Below are 18876 nucleotides of genomic sequence, written 5' to 3'. Positions count from 1 at the left end.
GTGTCTTCCAGGTCAGAGCAGGTTAATGTGGCTGGGTCTTCTTCCAACCTTTCAGCTCCTGATAAGGTAAGGATGAGCTAAGGAGATATGACTTAATGAAGAGGATCAGGTTGTGCAGTGCAGTAGTTGGGTTGGAGGGTCCCAGGTTCTTAAGACAAACCTGCAGGGGTTGGGATATGCCCAGTGATACTCTCTTGCTTGCACAGGAACTCAATTTGTGTGGCTTAGGAAGTGGATAGCTAAGCATGGTTAGGGCTTCCCAGGTTCTAAAGGACAACCTGCAGTGGTTAAGATTTGCTCCTCAAGACACATATTTGCACCAAATTCTCCGATTCTATCTGATTCTATCTTTATTTTAACATAGAGTTTATTATATACTTTATTTTATTTAAAATACTTAAAATGTTAAATCAATATCTATGTCCATACATGAGAAATTGTTTTTTTTCTTTTTAGTAATTGAATCATAGAAGGGAACTGTATCATATCAAACCATATAATCTAGATTTTCTTCATGGCTATGGTATTACCCTTAAACTTTAGCAAGAAGGACTCCTATTGATGATCTGTTCTTAGTAGGCCTTACTTTAGCACTCCTTCAGCTACTCCAGTCTCACAGAGTTAAGCATTGTGAGTCCAAGGGGGTATGCCCCTTAAAATTCTAAAAACCTCCTTTTAAGATGATAGTTTGTTATTCAGAATCATAGAATTCCTTTCCCAAATTCTCTGAACATTCTTTCAGTATATTACTGTACTGAAAGATAATATATTATTATCTTTCTTAGTACCTATTATATAAGTTTAAATCTAATAGTTATTTAATAAAAATTGCTGAGTTGGCAAATGAGTTTATTTTCCAATATATAAAAATTTCATTTGCTTAGATACAAATATTTTAAGTCATTAAATACATTCCAACATCTCCTTCGGATGACCACGAAAACTTATTTGTAATAATTGGAATACATTCCTTTCTTATAAATTATTTCAAAGTAATATTCAATTTTAAATGCTAAATTAACATTTTCATAGGGCACCACTGTTGTGATCCTCCTTTCTCAGCCTTCCTGGATGCTGGAATTATATGTATATACCATTGTGTGTGCCTTTTAGGTTGGAGAGTGAATTGAACCTGAGCCTCCTCTGTGGCCCTAGCCTGCAGAGCATAGTGTCTTAGCACATGCAACATGGAAGCAGGGACTCTAATTTTTTGCATGTATAATGTATACCTATGGTTATACTGCCCTTGAGGTTGTGTTTTCCAAGCTGACTAAGAGAACAATAAATCAAAGTATCCTCACATACATAGAGTGAGTTCCTATTGTGTTGGATAAACATACTACCTCTAACATAATTTCATTAAAAATAACTTAAACAATTGTAGTCAGAAAAAATCCACAGTGTCTATACTAGGCTATTTCACAAAGCCCAATTGATTGGCAGGAAAAAAAAAAGCCAAATTTAATGCTTGGATTTTTAAAAATTATTATTATTGTTTAATTTGAACTTAAAGTAAAAAAAAACTTTAAGAATAATTTATTTTTAAATGCATTATTGTAATTTTCATAAATAATGAGAACATAGGGACCAGTAGTTAGTATAATGGCTATGTCGCTGGACTCCCATGTAGTTGACTGCAGTTCACGTCCTGGACACAGTTGGTTAAAACTCATGTAGGGCGCTTGTGCGTGCATGCCCAAGATCCCAAGAGGAGAATGGAGGAGAAGGGATTGTGGCGTGGCCATACCCCTGGGGGGTGATTTCTCACTTTCTGTCTCTCTGTCTCTCTCTGTCTGTCTGGTAAGCGCATGTGCCCTATAGCAAAATAAATAAATAAATAAATAAATAATAAAAAAGAGTAAAAAATAATATTGAGAACATAGAAGGCACCATATTTCACAATTGTACCTTTCTGAGAACATTTCGTTTTATTTTTAATTCACCTTTTCCCATAAAGCTAAATTCATTTGGGTGATGATGGATCAGTGGCTATTCAAAAAGGAAACCAAGAAGTATTTAAGACCACATGAAATAAAATTTTAAAAATCACAGGTATAAAAGCTTTTTCTATCATGTGAAGAAAGAAAACTTCAGGTAATTTCTGTCATCTCTTATTATTCACTACCTTCGTCCATGAGACCTGTTTGTCTCTCATCATGTTTCCACTCCTATCAAATTGCTTTACAATAAAAGAAATAAACTACACTTTAAGAGCTTAGAAGAGTCTATTGCTGCTATTGTGGCAGTGAGAAATTGAGTTCCCACTACTTGTATACAAGGATTGTGCTACATCTTATAGCCTTCCAACTACGTCAAGAATGTCAAAAATAGGGACCAGCAGTTAGCGCAATGGCTATGTCGCTTGACTCCCACGTAGTCGACTGCGGTTTGCATCCTGGACCCGGTGGCTTAAACTCACACTGGGTGCGTGTGCGTGTGTGCCCAAGATCCCAAGAGGAGAACGGAGGAGAAGGGATTGTGACGTGACCATCCCCCCTGGAGGGTGATTTCTCGCTTTCTGTCTCTTTGTCTTTCTCTGTCTGTCTGGCGAGTGCACGCGCCCTATAGGAAAAACCTCTACCAAAAAAAAAAAAAAGAAAAGAAAAAAGAATGGCAAAAATAATCCCACTGATTTCTTTACTACTTTTCATGTCGAACTTACTGTACCTATTGTTAATAGCAACAAATCCCATGTCAAAATGCCAATGCTTAGTTGAAAAAGATATTAAAATTTTCTGACACAAATTTCAAAAATTTTAAATTATCCATAATAAAAATACTTTAAGAAACAAAAGCTTAGAAAAAATTTTAGAATTACAAAAGACATAGAAAAGAACCAAATTGAAGTAATAAAACTAAAAATACAATAAATACAAAAAAATGAAAACCCTAAAAGATGGTTGCAGTAGTAGAGTGGAGATGGCAGTAGAGAGAAACACAGAACTTGAAGACAGAGCAGTTGAACTTACCCAGTCTGAACAACAGAGAGAAAAAAGACTGAAAAAAAAATGAAAAACAAAGTCTTAAGAATGTGTAGCTCAATAAACAGATGAGCTAGCATTTTAGGGAAGTATCTAAAGGAGAAGGAAGAAAAAACACGTGAAAAAATATTTGAAAAATATTCTAGATCCTCACTTTATCTGTAGGAGATATGTTCCAAGACCTCCAGTGGATGCGTGAATTTGTGTATAGTACTGAAGCCACTATGTATTATGATTTTTCCTATACATATATGTTTTTATGCATAATAAAGTTTAATTTATAAATTAGACACAGTAAGAAGTTAACAATATTAAGTACTAATAGAATAGTTATGATAATATACTATAATAAAAGTTTTATGAATGTGGTGTCTGTTTCTCTCTCAAAATATTTTATCGTACTATACTGTACTCACTTTTTTTCAGACCATAATTGACCATGGGTAACTGAAGTTACAAAAAGTGAAACCAGACTTAAGGGAAGACTATCATGATAGAAAAGGTCCCGGGATATAGAAGTGCCAAATGGTTAAGGTGTTGGACTCCCATGTGGCGAACAGCAGTTTGAGTCCCAGACCCAGAAGCTTGAAATTCACACCAGGTGTGTGTGCATACGTGCCCATAATGGAGAAGAACAGATTGTGGTGTGGTCATCCTCTGCGGGGGAAGAGATGATTTCTCTTTTTCTATCTCTCTATTGAGCACACATGAAAGACAACAAAACTTTCTTTCTGAAAAAAAAAAAAAAAAGAAAGAAAAAGTCTCAAATTTGGCAAACCCTGCCAAAATACATCTTATTTGAATTTTTCTAAAGTAAAAGAAAAACTTAAGAGTAACCAGAGAGAAATAACATTACTTATAAGGAAATACTAATTTAAACAGTAATGAATTTTTCCCTAGAAACTATGAAGACCAGGAGGAAATGACACACTATTTTTTCAAATATGGTATTTAAATATGTTTAGAATGGAAGAAAAGAACTGTCAACTTGAATTCTATATCCAGCAAATTATCTTTTTCTTTTAGAGGTCTATGCCTTAGGGTGCATGTGCTTTCCAGGAAGAGAGAGAAACAGAGACAGTGAGAGGAAAAGTGAGAAATCATCCTCCAAGAGATGGCCATACCACAATCCCTTCTTAGCCATTATCCTCTTAGGATTTGGGGTATGCACACACATACACCTGGCATGATTTTTGAAGCACTGTGTCCTAAGGCTCAAACTGTGGTCGGCCCTGTGGGAGTCCAGTGACATAATTGCTACCCATTTGCTGGCCTCCAGCAAAAACATCTTTAAGAAAAGAAAACATATCTTTAAGAAAAGAAAATTTTGAAGTAAAGACACTTGTAGATGAAGGAATACTTGAGAGAATTTGATCCCAACAAACTTATCCTTAAAGAATGACTGAAAGAAATGATCTAAAATAAAAAAAATGGCATTATAACAGAAGAAAGCTTGTGACTTATGCAAAGAGAAAAGAAAGTTGGACTAAGTAAAACTAGGGGTAAATATAATAAACTATGCAAACTATGCTCACAATTTTCTTAAGTAACACTTAATGATTAAGCAGAAATTATAACATCATCTGATAAAGTGTTCAGTCTAATTAAATACTTAAGAAAATGTAATTTAAAAAGTGGGATCCTGGGACCAGCAGTTAGCGTAATGGCTATGTCGCTGGACTCCCACGTAGTTGACCGCAGTTCGCGTCTCGCACCCTGTGGCTTAAAACTCACGCGGGGCGCGTGTGCATGCATGCCCAAGATCCCGAGAGGAGAATGGAGGAGAAGGAATTACGGCAGGGCCATCCCCCCGGGGGGTGATTTCTCGCTTTCTTTTTCTCTGTCTCTCTCTGTCTGTCTGGCAAGCGCATGCACCCTATAGCAAAAACCTCTTAAAAAAAAAAAAGGGTAAAAAGTGAGATCCTGAGAGGAGAATGGAGAGGGAATAACGACATGGCCATTCTCCCGAGGGGGTGACTTCTCACTTTCTGTCTCTGTGTCTGTTTCTGTCTCTCTGGTGAGCACACATGCCCTATAGCAAAAACTTCTCTCTTAAAAACAGAAAAGAAAAAAGTCAAACAAGCAAAAAATCTAGCAATAAAATGGCAGCTGTAAGCTCTAAGATAGCAATAATCATCTTAAATATAAATGGTTTAATTATACCAGTTATGAGACAGAAATTAGATGAGTGCATATATTTTTAAAATTTCTTATAGGAAATTCACCTCAAATACAATAATGTAAATGAGTTTGAAGTAAACCTAATGAACATTTAATATCATGTAAAGAAAAGAAAAGTTAGTGGGTATATATCTTATTCCATTTTGTGCCACTATAACAGAACATCTGAAACTGAGTAATGTATAATAAGCAGACATTTATTACCTCACCATTCTGGAGGCTGGGAATCCAAGATCAAGGTATCAGCATCTGTGAATGGACGTGTGACAGAAGAGTGAAAGAGCAAAGAAAATGCAAGTGAACAACAGAGGAACAAACTTGTCCTTTTTTTTTCTTTTTTTGGAGAGCTTTTTTTCGCTATAGGGTGTGTGCGCTCTCCAGACAGACAGAGAGAGACATAGAGACAGAAAGCGAGAAATCACCCCCCAGGGGGGATGGTCATGCCGCAATCCCTTCTCCTCCATTCTCCTCTCGGGATCTTGGGCACGCACGCACACACGCCCGGCGTGAGTTTTTTAAGCCACCAGGTCCGGGATGCAAACCGCGGTCGACTACGTGGGAGTCCAACGACATAGCCATTACACCAACTGCTCGTTCCCCAAACTTGCCCTTTTGTAACGGACTTAATCCCAACATGAAGGTAAAGCCTCAAGGTCTAATCATCTCTTAAAGATCCCACCTCTCAATAGTATTACAATGGAAATTGAATCTTAATGTGAATTTGGGAGGGGACAAATACTCAAACCATTGTGAAGTCATTATTGAATTGTTCCCATGGATCACCAAAACTCATGTATGTCTCACATACAAAATTCTATAATTTTATCATAATAGCCACAAACTTCATCACAGTAGCTACAAAAGTCTTGTTCCAACATCAACTTAAAAACTCAAAGTCTAGAGTGTCATCTAAATCAGATATGGTAAGAAATGTGCCTTCTATGCCAAATTTGCTGTGAGTCTTAATAATGAAGGATGTAGTATTTTATCAAATGCTTTTTCTGCATTGATTTAGAAAAAAAGATCATAGAATTTGTCTGGAATTGTAAAATACTCTGTATCCCCGAAGTGATGTTGTACAAGCAGAGTGGAGTAGGAGGCATCTCACTCCCAGACCCAAACTATATTATAGAACTGTAATAATCAGAGTAGCTTCATACTGGCACAAAAACATGCATGCAGATCAGTGGAAAAGAATAGAGACCCCAGAAATAACTTCCAAAACACAGAGCCAAATAATTTTGATGAAGGACAGCAGACAATCAAGGGGAGAGGAAGAAAATCTATTCAGTAAATGGCGCTAGAAAAAGTGAGTATCCACATGCAGAAGAATGAAACTGGATCCCTATATATCACCATTAATAAAAATAAAATAAAAATGGATCAAAGATCTAAACTTAAGAACAAAAATTATAAAATTACTGGTGGATAACGCAGGGGATACTCTTGGAGACATTGGAGTAGGCAAAGATTTTTTAAAAAAGACCACTAAATCACAATCAATAATCCCAAAAGTAGACAAGTGGGACTAGCTCAGGTTAAAAAGCTTCTGCAATAAAACAAAAGAAACAATGATTAGAGAGAATTGACAACCTTCTAATGGGAGAATATATTTGCAAACTATGTCTCAGATACAGGACAGATAACCAGAATACACAGGGAAATCAAGCAGCATACCTATCTCCTCCCCCAAAAAATGATCGACCCAGTTAAAAGATGGGCAAATAAATGATCTGAACAGACAACTCTCCAAGGAAGACTTAGGAACCGCTAGAAAGCATGTGAAAAAAAATCCTCAACACACTTTATCATAAGGGAGCTGCAAATCACAATCACAATGAGATACCACCTAACCCCAATCAGAATGGCTAAGATTAGAAAAAAAAGAAAAAAAGATAAGTGCTGGTGAGGCTGTGGTGATAAGGGAACTCTCCTACACTGTCGGTGGGAATATAAATTGATACAGCCACTACAGAGAATAAGGAAATTCCTCAAAGTCCTCCCAATAGAAGTACCATATGTTCAGGCAATTCCCCTCCTGGTATCTACCTAAAGGACAGGCATACACTCATTGAGAAAAGTACTTGTACATCCATTTTTATTGCAGCATTATAGACAATTGCTAAGACATGGTACTAACCCAAATGTCCATGAACAGATAAATGGATTTTTAAAATGTGACAAATATACACTATAGAATACTATTCAGCCCTAAAAAACATGACCCTGCTATTTGATAGATAGTGGATTAACATAAAAGATTTACTGCTTAGCAAAGCAAGCCAGAACATGAAAGAGAGACGTTGTATGTTCCCCCTTAATATATACTGAATGTCCACACTCTATGGCAGAAATTGAAAGACTGGATTATATAAAAGCATGAAGAACAATTGTATACACTAGAGATAGTGTGGGAGGAGGGTGGGGAATGGGGGAATGTGAAAGGAAGGGAATTAAGCGGAAGTAGAAAGAAGTTCAACACTTAAGGACCACAAAAATGGAAAATTATCTGTTAATAATGTGTATGATAATATCATTAATTGGACTAATATACAGTGTATTCATGCTGAGAAAATATTTTGCATGGTCTAATGATATACAGTGATAGGATGCATAAAAATAATTTTAAAAATCAGGTATGGTGAAATTCAAGGCTCATTTTATCCTGAGGCAAATTCCCCTGTAGCTGTGGGTCTATAAAACCAAAATATTATATATTTCCAAAATGCAATGATTGGACAGGACTAGAATAGACATTTTTCCAAGAGGACACAAAAGGAGAAAAGAAAGGGAAAATGACTCCCAACTAAGTCCAAAAACTCAATGGGGTAAAACAATTTTCTTTGACTACATGTCCTGCCTTATGGTCACACTGGGGTAGGGATGTAGGGATTTTTTTTTTTTAGAGGTTTTTGCTATAGGGCACACGCACTCGTCAGACAGAGAGAGACAGAGAGACAGAAAGTAAGAAATCACTCCCCAGGGATCATGGCCACACCATAATCCTTTCTCCTCCATTCTCCTCTCCAGATCCTGGGCACTCTCGTATATGTGCCCGGCGTGAGTTTTAAGCCACTGGGTCCGGGAATCGAACCGCGGTTGACTATATGGGAGTCCAGCAACATAGCCATTACACTAACTGCTGGCCCCTGGGGTAGGGATTGTGAACCCAATGCCTTGGAGAGACCCATTCATATGGTTGTGTTGGACTCAACCAACATAGTATCTCTTACAGGTTGGAATCTCTTGACTGCAACTTTACCATCTTGGCTTTGCAGTGTTATTGCTAATTTTTATTGATAATGTTATTACAAAAAAGTCAAAAAGTTAAATATATATGTATATATATATATATACACATACATATATATGAAGAAACAATAAGCTAAGGTTAAGTTATTGTAGGATTTTTTAAAAAATAATGTCACCTAAAAGCACTGTGTTTTTCAAGTCCTCAGTAGCATACAGCAATGTCCTAAGACTTTACATTCACTCATCACTCACTCACTAACTCATTCAGAAGAATCAGTCCCACCATCTCCTATCATGGTAAGTATCCTATACAGATCTGCCATTTAAAAAAAAAAATTATACTGTATTTTTACTGTGTCTTCTCGGTGTTTAGATATTCAAACATTTACCAATGTGTTATCATTACCTATAGTATTTAGGTATGTTTAGATACACAAATGCTTATCATTGTGTTATAATTTCCTACAATATTCAATATAGTAGCATGTTGTTCAGGTTTGCAGTCTAGAAGCAATCAGCTTTACTATGTAGAGTAAGTATATATCATCTATTTTTGTGTAAATAAACTCTATAATTTTTGCACAACAAGGAAATTGCCTAAAAATACATTTCTCAGACTGTATACCTGTGATTAAGTGACGCATGACTTTATCCTCAATAGATTTTTGACAAAAGTGCAAAAGCAATTCAATGGAGATAAGATAGCTTTTTCAATAAATAGTACTGGATCAATTGTAAATTCATAGGCAAAAATTAAACCATTACCTAAATCTGAAATCCAACAAAAATTATTCAAATGAGCACCAAACATAAATGTAAAATATAAAACTTTTAGAAAGAAAACATAGAAAATAATTTTCATATCTATGACTATAAAAAAGTTTTTGGATTTCACAGTAAGCATAATTCAGAGAAGGAAAAAATTCATGAATTTGATCTAACCAAAGTGAACAGCTTTTGCTCTGTAAAGAAATTGTAAAATGGTTAAAAATATAAGCCATGGATTGGGAGAAAATATTTGCACACTGCAATCCAACAACGGACTAATATATAGAATATATAAATAACTCTCCGAAGTCAGTAATAAAAAATCCAATTTGGTATTAGGCATAAGACACAGAAAGTTATTTCACCAAAGAGGATGTACAGATGGCAAATAAGCACATGAAAAGATGTTCAACATCATTACTTGTATTATGGTTCTTCAGAGAAACAGAACTGCTAAGGGATGTGTGTGTGTGTGTGTGCATGCGTGCGTGTGTGTGTGTTTCTGAGCACATGTGTGTATCTATGTGTGTGTGTATGGGAGAGAGATAGAAATAATAAGAAATTGGCTCATGATTACAGAAGTTGGGAAGTTCAAAATGGCCAAGTGAGCCCTCAGATTGGATACTTGGGACAGGCAATACTGTAGCTCAATTTTCTTTTTTTTTTTTTTTTTAATGAGACACAGAGAGAGGGAAAGTGAGAAATAACCCCCACTCCCAGTCATGGGGAATGGTCCCTCTATAATTTCTTCTCCTTCATTTTTCCCTCCTGTCAGGATTTTGGGTATGCACACACTCACATGCCCACCATGTTTTTCAAACTTCTGGGTCTGCAGCTCAAATTGCATGGTCAGCCATGTGGGATCCTGTTGCCTTATCCACAACACCATGAGCTGGTCTGCAGTTCATTTTATTATTTTTTTTAGTTAATTTATTTCTTGTTATAGAGAGAGACTAAGAGAAAGAGAGTCATCCTCAATAGGGTATTCACACCATGATCTACTCCTGACTTTCATCAACCAAGATCATGCACATACATATATATGTCTGGCATGTACAAGGAGGTCTTTTTACTCAAATCAAACATTACGAACTGTCACTACTTTGCCACCACAGCTGGCCAGCAATTTAATTTTTTTCCAGGTTTGCTACAGTTTATTATATAAAATATTTACTTTTTAACAAAAAAATTGCAAGACATGCAAAGGAACAGGAAAGAAAGCCCATGAACAGGGAAAAAAGTAGACAACAGTAACTACCAGTTGTCATATGTTAGCATTTTAATTTTAAGTCTTCTACTGACAGAATTTCTTCTTGTTTGTGGAAAGTTAGTCTTCATTCTATTAGGTCTTCAATTGATTAGATAAGGCCTATCACCACTGTTGAAATAAATCTGCTTTACTCAAAATCAACTGATTTAAATATTAATCACTTCAAAACAAAACAAAACACTCTCACAAAGCATCTGGAATGATGTTTTAAAGTTTTTAAATTTATTTCCATTACACAGAGAGAGAAAGAGGAGAGAGAAAGAGAGAGAGTCACCTTCAACAGGGTTTTCACATTACAATCTACTCACAGTATCAGTTGACCTAGATCATGGGCACACAGGTGCACACTTAGTATGCTCAGGAAGGCCTTTGGATGTGAACTCAGTACCTTTCCCATGTGGGTCCAGTTATGCTGCTACTGTACTATCAATTAAACTGATCTAAAATAATATTTGGCCAAATATCTGGGTACTATGGCTCAGCCTAGCTGACACAAAATTAATCATTACATTTAAAGCAAATTAATATCACAATGAGATATCAGTACATAAGTATCAGAATGACTGAAATAGAAAAATAATGAGAACTCCAAATGCTGGCCAGGAGTCAAAAAAACTGGGTCACTCTCACTGCTTATTGGAATGTGAATTGATATTACCACTCTAGAATACAGTTTAGCATTATCTTATAATACTAAACATTAATTTATCATATCAACCCATAATTATACTTCTGTGCATTTATTCCATATAAATGAAAACTTTGTTCACACAAAAAATTTGTACATAAATGTCAGAGTGACGTTAACCATAAAAAGAAAATAATTAGAGGGCCAGGAGATGGCATGGTGGTTGGAGTGCTGGACTCCCACATGGCCAACTGCAGTTCTAGTTTGAGGCCTGGAAGCTTGCTTTTGCAATTTCTCTCTCTCTCTTCCTGTCTCTGTCTCTTGCTTTGGTGAATACACATGCCCTATAGCAAATAAAATATAATAAATAAAGTTAAAAGAGAAAAAAATAAAAGAACTGAAAATGACCAGCTATCCCTCAACAAGTAAATTATGAAATAAGATGTATGTGTATCATAGAATATTATTTAATAATAAGTTATGGACTACTAATACATATAGCAACTTGGATGAATCTCTAAAACTTACTCTGAGTTAAAAAAATCAAATCCAATAGGATTATCATATATTATTGATTAAGATATGTAATATATTATCCTAGTCCTATAAAATTTTTGAAAAGGCACTGTTTTATATATGATCAGATTAGTGATGTCTATAAATTAAGGAAGAAAATAGGTTAACTCGAGAAGGAGGTACATGTGCATACAGCAATGTCCTAAGACTTTACATTCACTCATCACTCACTCACTAACTCATTCAGAAGAATCAGTCCCACCATCTCCTATCATGGTAAGTATCCTATACAGATCTGCCATTTAAAAAAAAAAATTATACTGTATTTTTACTGTGTCTTCTCGGTGTTTAGATATTCAAACATTTACCAATGTGTTATCATTACCTATAGTATTTAGGTATGTTTAGATACACAAATGCTTATCATTGTGTTATAATTTCCTACAATATTCAATATAGTAGCATGTTGTTCAGGTTTGCAGTCTAGAAGCAATCAGCTTTACTATGTAGAGTAAGTATATATCATCTAGGTTTGTGTAAATAAACTCTATAATTTTTGCACAACAAGGAAATTGCCTAAAAATACATTTCTCAGACTGTATACCTGTAATTAAGTGACGCATGACTGTATCCTCAATAGATTTTTGACAAAAGTGCAAAAGCAATTCAATGAAGGTAAGATAGCTTTTTCAATAAATAGTACTGGATCAATTGTAAATTCATAGGCAAAAATTAAACCATTACCTAAATCTCATATCCAACAAAAATTATTCAAATGAACACCAAACATAAATGTAAAATATAAAACTTTTAGAAAGAAAACATAGAAAATAATTTTCATATCTATGACTATAAAAAAGTTTTTGGATTTCACAGTAAGCATAATTCAGAGAAGGAAAAAATTCATGAATTTGATCTAACCAAAGTGAACAGCTTTTGCTCTGTAAAGAAATTGTAAAATGGTTAAAAATATAAGCCATGGATTGGGAGAAAATATTTGCACACTGCAATCCAACAACGGACTAATATATAGAATATATAAATAACTCTCCGAAGTCAGTAATAAAAAATCCAATTTGGTATTAGGCATAAGACACAGAAAGTTATTTCACCAAAGAGGATGTACAGATGGCAAATAAGCACATGAAAAGATGTTCAACATCATTACTTGTATTATGGTTCTTCAGAGAAACAGAACTGCTAAGGGATGTGTGTGTGTGTGTGTGCATGCGTGCGTGTGTGTGTGTTTCTGAGCACATGTGTGTATCTATGTGTGTGTGTATGGGAGAGAGATAGAAATAATAAGAAATTGGCTCATGATTACAGATGTTGGGAAGTTCAAAATGGCCAAGTGAGCCCTCAGATTGGATACTTGGGACAGGCAATACTGTAGCTCAATTTTCTTTTTTTTTTTTTTTTAATGAGACCCAGAGAGGGGGGAAAGTGAGAAATAACCCCCACTCCCAGTCATGGGGAATGGTCCCTCTATAATTTCTTCTCCTTCATTTTTCCCTCCTGTCAGGATTTTGGGTATGCACACACTCACATGCCCACCATGTTTTTCAAACTTCTGGGTCTGCAGCTCAAATTGCATGGTCAGCCATGTGGGATCCTGTTGCCTTATCCACAACACCATGAGCTGGTCTGCAGTTCATTTTATTATTTTTTTTAGTTAATTTATTTCTTGTTATAGAGAGAGACTAAGAGAAAGAGAGTCATCCTCAATAGGGTATTCACACCATGATCTACTCCTGACTTTCATCAACCAAGATCATGCACATACATATATATGTCTGGCATGTACAAGGAGGTCTTTTTACTCAAATCAAACATTACGAACTGTCACTACTTTGCCACCACAGCTGGCCAGCAATTTAATTTTTTTCCAGGTTTGCTACAGTTTATTATATAAAATATTTACTTTTTAACAAAAAAATTGCAAGACATGCAAAGGAACAGGAAAGAAAGCCCATGAACAGGGAAAAAAGTAGACAACAGTAACTACCAGTTGTCATATGTTAGCATTTTAATTTTAAGTCTTCTACTGACAGAATTTCTTCTTGTTTGTGGAAAGTTAGTCTTCATTCTATTAGGTCTTCAATTGATTAGATAAGGCCTATCACCACTGTTGAAATAAATCTGCTTTACTCAAAATCAACTGATTTAAATATTAATCACTTCAAAACAAAACAAAACACTCTCACAAAGCATCTGGAATGATGTTTTAAAGTTTTTAAATTTATTTCCATTACACAGAGAGAGAAAGAGGAGAGAGAAAGAGAGAGAGTCACCTTCAACAGGGTTTTCACATTACAATCTACTCACAGTATCAGTTGACCTAGATCATGGGCACACAGGTGCACACTTAGTATGCTCAGGAAGGCCTTTGGATGTGAACTCAGTACCTTTCCCATGTGGGTCCAGTTATGCTGCTACTGTACTATCAATTAAACTGATCTAAAATAATATTTGGCCAAATATCTGGGTACTATGGCTCAGCCTAGCTGACACAAAATTAATCATTACATTTAAAGCAAATTAATATCACAATGAGATATCAGTACATAAGTATCAGAATGACTGAAATAGAAAAATAATGAGAACTCCAAATGCTGGCCAGGAGTCAAAAAAACTGGGTCACTCTCACTGCTTATTGGAATGTGAATTGATATTACCACTCTAGAATACAGTTTAGCATTATCTTATAATACTAAACATTAATTTATCATATCAACCCATAATTATACTTCTGTGCATTTATTCCATATAAATGAAAACTTTGTTCACACAAAAAATTTGTACATAAATGTCAGAGTGACGTTAACCATAAAAAGAAAATAATTAGAGGGCCAGGAGATGGCATGGTGGTTGGAGTGCTGGACTCCCACATGGCCAACTGCAGTTCTAGTTTGAGGCCTGGAAGCTTGCTTTTGCAATTTCTCTCTCTCTCTTCCTGTCTCTGTCTCTTGCTTTGGTGAATACACATGCCCTATAGCAAATAAAATATAATAAATAAAGTTAAAAGAGAAAAAAATAAAAGAACTGAAAATGACCAGCTATCCCTCAACAAGTAAATTATGAAATAAGATGTATGTGTATCATAGAATATTATTTAATAATAAGTTATGGACTACTAATACATATAGCAACTTGGATGAACCTATAAAACTTACTCTGAGTTAAAAAAATCAAATCCAATAGGATTATCATATATTATTGATTAAGATATGTAATATATTATCCTAGTCCTATAAAATTTTTGAAAAGGCACTGTTTTATATATGATCAGATTAGTGATGTCTATAAATTAAGGAAGAAAATAGGTTAACTCGAGAAGGAGGTACATGTGGTCATACAGAGGCAAAATGAGGAATCTTGTGATGGAACTCTCTGGAGACTGACTTTGGTAGCAAATAAATTAGTTTACACACATCTTGAAATTATACTAAACTAAACATCTACCTAACTCCCCCATCACAACTATACACACAAACACAAGTGACACTGTAAATATGAACAATATCAGTAAATTGCATGAATGTCAATATCCTGGTTGTGTCATTGTACTTGCATTTTATAATATGTTATTAATGGGTGAAATTGGGCAAAAGATGTATGGGATCACTCTTTATTATTTTAACATGTGAATTTAAAAAATCTCAAAATAAAAATTTCAGTTAAAAAAGAAATAACAGATATTTTCAGATATTCAAGGTCTTAGAAAATACCATAAATTGGTATATCATGTGGATTGTATCTCAATAAAGTTTGTTTTTTAAACATAATAATTCAGAAAAAAAATTCAAAAATATATTACAACTGTTCCTATAGAAATAATTAAATAATGACATAAAGAAAGAGCAAATCATGGCAGTGAACATTGAAACCTATTAAATAGACAGTTGTGTCTGAAATCAAATTAACAGTTGTAGCAAGACAAAGCAAATGTCAAAAAAATAGTTCTTGATTAAAAACAAAGAATATAAATTTAATAACTTAATATTGTTCAAACTTCTAAGTTATACTCCTGAATGAACAACAACAACAACAAAAAGACAAAATTGTTGGGGAACAGCTGCATAAACATACTGTTTTCATATACATTACAACACCCTTTAATTTGAGATAAAGAATATGTATTCATAATTCTAAATCAGTATGTATACTGTCAAATTATAAATGATATGTTTAAAGAATGATAAAAAGCCACAGTTCATATATCAAAAAATAGAAAACAAAGGCAAAAACCATAATGTATTAAACACGATGACAGAAGTAAAGCTCCAACAGGAAAATTCCTAAGTAAATATAAATGGATTGAACTGGCCTTGTCAAAGACAGAAATGTCTAGTTTAATAAAACACAGAATTCAATTATACATCTTTATAAGATACAACTACAAAATATGTCATACAAAACCAAGATTCAAAGAACAGATGAAGCTATATCAAGAAAATGCAATTAAAGTGACTACAGGTCATAATACTTTCTAAATATAGTAGTAGTATTAAAGGAAAAAAAATGAAGAGACTTCAAAATATTGATGGAAAAAGTATATAATGAAAAAATTACGGGACCAGCAGTTAGCGTAATGACTATGTGACTTGACTCTCACATAGTCACCGCGGTTTGTGGCCTGGACCCAGTGGCTTAAAACTCATGCAGGGCACATGTGCATGCATGCCCAAGTTCCTGAGAGGAGAATGGAGGAGAAGGGATTGCAGCATGGCCATCCCCACCGGGGGGTGATTTCTCGCTTTCTATCTCTCTGTCTCTCTCTGTCTGTCTGGCGAGCGCACACGCTCTATAGCAAAAATCTCTAAAAAAATTAAAAAGGAAGAAAAAAATTATTCACGGATGTAAAATTTTATGTAACAAAATAAACTTTAATTTCATCTTTATGAACACATAGAAGACCCCACATATAATTAACAGAGAAAAAGAGCCCATGTATTCATAATAAATAAGGGACAGCCTTGAAATTTTATGTACAGTATATAGCATTGACATATATAATCTCAGGGAACATGAATAAAGGAAAAAGCTGAAAAAACTCAGAAAAGTACAAACAGTAGAATCTTGTAAATGACACACCTTTTAAACATCACATAAGAAATCTAGAAATTAGCATTAGTCATGATTCAAATAATTGAACTATTCAAAACATCCCCCAAAATAAATTCTGTAATGCATACACATGCACGTGTGTGTGTGTGTGTGTGTTTGTGTGTGTGTGTGTATTCAAACAAAATGAAGATGGTTAAATTCCACACTTTTCCTACAGACTACATATATGGATTGCTTTTACAAAGTTTCAGTTTTATCCTTCATGAAACTGAAATGTATGGATTTTCATATCTGCTTGTATTAAATTTATTTTCTGTTAATTTCTGCTTTACTTACTTGTATATGGGGTAAGGCAGAGATCCAATACTTATTTGTTGTAGCATCATTTGTTGAAAAGACTATACGTCTCCATAGCATACAAAATAAATATTCTCAATGTGAATACAGTGTAAATGAGTCTAATCAAAGATATTATCATACACATTATCATCAGCAGATGATTTTCCATTTTTGTGTTCATTAATTATTTTGCTTTTTTGCCCTTGATTTTCTTACTCCTATCCCTCATTGCCCACTCTCTCCTCACACTCTCTCTAGTATCCACAGTTGCTCTCCATGCAGTTATACATTATAGTATTTCAATTTCTGCCATAGAGTACACACATTCAGCATAAATTAAGTGGGGACATACAATCCCTCCCTTTCATAGTCTGGTTTGTTTCAGTTAGCAGTAAATCTTCCATATTTGTCCACAGTCTATCAAATGCCAGGTTCTCTTTGGTTCTTATGCCTAGTAGTATTCCATAGAGTATATGTGCCACCCTTTTTCAACCCATTCATCTGTTCTTGGACATTTGGGTTGATTCCATGACCTAGGGATTGTGAATAATTCTGCAATAAACTTGAATGAGCAAGTGTTTATCCAACTGAGTGTACTCCTATCTTCTGGATAGATACTCAGGAATTGAATTGTTGGTAGTTCTGTTTGTAGGTTTTTGAGAAACCTTAGGCCCCCCAACAGGGTAGGGAAGTTTCCTTTTCACTGCAGTCTCACTAGCATTTATCACTATTTTTTTTTTAATCTTAGCCATTCTGAATAGGGAAGGTGGTATCTCATTGTGGTTTTGATTTGCACCTCTCTTTTGATAAGGGATGTTGAACATTTTTTAATATGCTTTTTTACTATTCATGTATCTTCTTTGGAGACTTGTCTGTTTTTCTAATTAGAATTTATTTGTGATTAAGCTGCTTGAGTTCTCTGTATATTCTGGTTATCAGTCCCTTATCTGAGGCATAGTTTGCGAATATATTCTCTAGTTCCAAGGGTTGTATCTTCACACTAATTATTGTCTCTTTTGCTGTGCTGAAGATTTTTATCTGATGTAATTTCACTTATCTATTTTTGGGATTATTGCCTCTTTTAAGGGTCTTATTTAGAAGTCTTTGCCTACTCTGATGATTCCAAGTTTCCCCTGTGTTTTCCACCAGCAGTTTTTAATTTTTAGGTTTTATTTTTAGATCTATAATCCATTTTGAGTTGATTTTTATTAACGGTGAGGAATAGGGGTCCAGTTTCATTTTCCTGCAGGTGGATATACAGTTTTTCCAGCACCATCTGTTGAAGAGAATTTTTTTGACCCACTGAATAGTCTTGTGCTCTTTGTCAAATATCATTTCACTGTATGATTTGAAGTTTTTATCTGGGTTCTTTACTTTGTTCCATTGGTCTACATGCCTGTTTTTGTGCCAGTATTATGGTGTTCGATTATCATAGCTTTGTAATATATTTTGGGGTCAGGAATGAGAGCCTCCTGCTTCACTAATTTTGCACAGTAATTCTTTGGTGATATGGGATCTTTTATGATTCCAGACAAATTTTATGACTAAGTTTTCTAATTATGGGCAGAATATCTTCAGTAACATTTTAAATTTATTTTATTAGCTTCTCATGTTTTTCTTGCAGAGGTCTTTGACTTCTTTGGTTAGGTTTATTCCTAGGTATATAACACTTTTTCTGGCTAGTATAAATGGGATTGTTTTATTCAGTTCTATCTCAGTCTGCTCATTGTTGGTATAAGAAAATGCTGTCAATTTTCAAATGTTGATTTTGTATTCTGCCACTTTACTGTACTCATTTATCACTTGCCATAGATTTTTGTGGATAATTTTGGGTTTCACCTATATAGGTATGTTATCTGCAAGTAGATATTATT

The 18876-nt window shown here is 34.6% G+C and overlaps 1 pseudogene; it reads left to right on the top strand.

The window, feature by feature from the left end:
• Positions 1–18876, top strand: part of LOC102477900 (elongation factor 1-alpha 1-like) — a 43114-nt pseudogene that overhangs the window by 2887 nt on the left and 21351 nt on the right.

Source organism: Tupaia chinensis, unplaced genomic scaffold, assembly GCF_000334495.1.
Source record: "Tupaia chinensis unplaced genomic scaffold, TupChi_1.0 Scaffold145805_1, whole genome shotgun sequence".
Lineage (NCBI taxonomy): Eukaryota > Metazoa > Chordata > Mammalia > Scandentia > Tupaiidae > Tupaia > Tupaia belangeri.
The sequence above is the reverse complement of the archived record's forward strand: the minus strand, read 5'-3'. Positions and strand labels throughout refer to the sequence as shown.